The following is a 3381-nucleotide window of genomic DNA, read 5'->3' as shown; positions in this document are numbered from 1 at the left end:
GTTCTCGCCTTTTTGTTTGTTGAATGTAGCAATTTATGCCTAATAGATTTCCGAAGACATAATTTTCTATTGCTTTTTCGAACAATAGTAAAACTGGAATACTACTATTTGGTAAATTACAAGGGTGCAGTTAAATATTGCATAGTAGGTTTATATTTTTTACTGTTTACAATTTAAAAATCACAAAACTGCTGAATAGTTCATTAGTCATTGTATTATTTTACTAAAGCTGAGACCATTTTAGCCGTCAAAATTGCAAAAGTATTAAATTTTTTTTCAGTAATATAATTGTAGTTAAATTGTTTCTTTGCAATTTTGAGTATGGATCAAAATTAATTTTTATTTGACTTTTTTTTTTAATGTGGGGAAATATAATTTAAAAGTTTGATTCAAGCTGCCATAAAGTGATGAAGTTTTTTCACAAATTAAAAAAAATTTCCTTGATCTCACTTTATTACGAGGGTGGGCTGATAAGTTCTCGGCCCGACCCAGAAGAACTTGAGCGGGAGGCATGGAAGTGTGAGGCTATTCAACATAGTCCCCTGGAAGGTCAACACACTTGGCACTTCGATGCTGCAACTTCTCCAACCCCCCCCCCCCTCAAAAAAAAAAGCAAGAAAAAAAACTTCTACAGCTGTTATCACCTCTTCATCACTGTGAAATTTCTGTCCTTTCAGTGCTGTTTTGAGTTTTGGAAACAGATAATAATCAGAAGGGGTAAGATGGGCGGTCAATGCACTGAAACCCTAGGTCCCTCAGAAAATCCATTTTCTGCCAGCCTTGTAAACGGGAGCATTGTCCTGCAAGAACAAGACACCTCGTGTCAACTTTCCCCGGCGCTTTTCGTTAATAGCGTCCTTTACCTTAGCCAGCAGACTGCAGGAATACTGTGCAGTTATGGTTTGGCCCTTTGGAAGGTAGTCTGAGAGCAAAACACCATCCTTATCCCAGAATATTGAGGCAAGCACCTTCCCTGTGGACTTTTGTGCTTTGAATTTTTGGGGCCTTGGAGATCCTTAGTGGCGCCACTCGCATGACTGCTGTTTGGTTTCCGGATCAAAGTAATGCAACCACGTTTCATCCTGGGTAACAAGCCGATTCAAAAAATCGTCCTGGAGTTCGCAAAATGCCGTAATATCACCTGCGATGATCTCTCACGTTCGCGTTTCTGATCCGCGTTCAAACATTTCGGAATCCATTTCGCAGAAAGCTTGCGCATGTCCAGCTGATCATGGATTATTGACCCAACACGATCTTTGGATATGTGACTTTGTCAGCCATCTCCTGAAGCGAAGTCCGTCTGTTGCTCAAATCAGGTCATGAATCTGGTCCACTTTTTCCGGAGTTGACACTGACACTGGCCTGCCACACCTGTCACCATCTTCTGTTGAAAATTCACCACGCTTGAAGTTCGCACACCATTTCTTCACAGTGGAGTATGAAGGGCACTATCCACCCAATGTGTCTAGCATGCAACCATGGATTTCCTTGGGAGACTTCTGTTGCAGGAAGAAGAACTTCATTACACCTCGCAACTCCTCTTTGGTGAATTTGACATCTGGCTCCGCCGTGGTTCATTCAATTACCTGTAAAATAAAAATCATTCATGGTAGAATCGTGAAATTTGGTACTTAAACATATAAAAGATCAACATTTAACATGACATTAATTACATCAGGGTAGTACATTCGGAAGGGGGTCGGGCCGAGAACTTATCAGCCGACCCTCGTAAGTGGAGTTTATGAACGTGTCATTGTTAACATTCTTATATTGGTATTACTCACATACACACACACACACACAGAGGAAAAAAAAAAACATTCATGCAGATGCAAAATACGAAAATGCGGCAGTAACTGGACTTTCTAGGCATTTTTATACTTACAAACACATATGCATATTGTTAGGAGTTTGCATCAATATGAGTGTTTGAAGTACAGGGTGTTTATCAGTCACAAATGTCACGAAATCAGAAAACGGTCATGACAGTCCAGAAAAAGTCATGAAATTTAGCTTTTAGGTCACGATTTTTTTATCGGTACAAATGTAAGTACAGATTGGAAAATTTTGTTCTGTAAAACGTCAAAATTCACCACCAGAAATGTCTATGGTCTACTTTAGACGCTATCAAATCGCAAGCAAACCACGCTTTTATCGCATGGATGTAAATTCGGCCTAATTCGCACCCAGATTCGCTCTTGAGAGTGTTATGAACTTTATTTGGTAAAGAAAAGGTCACGAAAAAGTTACGAAATTTCATTTTGGAATTTTAATAGACACCCTGAAGTAGACAGTCTGTTCAGTGCAAAAGGTAACTAATAAAATATAAGAAATAAAAGACAAAACGTTGTGAATTGGTCGATTTCAATACCGTTTATTCAACATAAATATCTCGTGAGCTAATATATGCATTAAAGCGCTTATAGAACTTTGCGAAGCAGCCTTGGTACTCTTGTTTCGGAATTGTCTTCCTTTCAATGCGAGTTTCAGTTTCGACAATAGCCAGAAGTCGCTTAGAACCAAACCTGAATAATATGTGGGGGCACACCCATTCGGCTACAATGTGTGACGTAGTGATGAAATGGGACCGAGAGGAAGTGATAAAACCACAATCTGGACTAGGGAAGTCACGAAAATTATCTGATCGGCACCGCCAATGTTTTAGACTCATAGTGAAAGCACACCGGAAAAGTTGCTAGACAAAAATAGACACAGAATGCCTTTCGGCATCTCGGAGTGATCCCAGTACACATACTGGGGTAGCACTGTGGTCCCATGGAAGAGCTGGAGTCCGTAAGCCAAGAATCACATAAGTAAACACTTACCATCGATTGCAGTGATTAAAAAAAAAAAAAAAAAAAGCGCAAGTGGACTGTGGAACAATGCAAAAGCATGTGAAGCGAGGATTCATTCAACATATTCTGGCAATCGGACAAACGTGTGTAGGCACGGCACATATCAGATGAGCTCCGCATATTCGAGCGAAATTTAATGGTGGAGAAATCATAGTGTGCTTATTTCTTGTTGTTTAGACTGCGATCCCTTCTGTTAGTGCATGGGGCCATTAATGTCAAAGCCTATCAAGCAATCCTAGACAATTTTGAGCTACCTGTCCTTTGGCACTAGTTCGGTAGTAGGCCGTTTGTGATTCAACATGGAAATGCCAGAAAGCATAAAGCGCACGCCATCGCAGAGTGGTTTTAGGGAATGGAGATGCAAGTGCCTCACTCGGCAATCCAAAGCCCCCATTTCAAATCCTATTGAACATCTTTGGGATGAGTGGAAACGCCGTTGAAAGCCCGACCACAATACTTCATAATCACCATTACACTGTTCGCCAAGTTGCAGTAATAAGGATGAGGAACAATACCTAATGGAAAG

The sequence above is a fragment of the Thermobia domestica genome, chromosome 2, assembly GCF_964235325.1.
Source record: "Thermobia domestica chromosome 2, izTheDome1.hap1.1, whole genome shotgun sequence".
In the NCBI taxonomy this organism is placed as follows: domain Eukaryota; kingdom Metazoa; phylum Arthropoda; class Insecta; order Zygentoma; family Lepismatidae; genus Thermobia; species Thermobia domestica.
Note: the sequence above shows the minus strand (reverse complement) of the source record.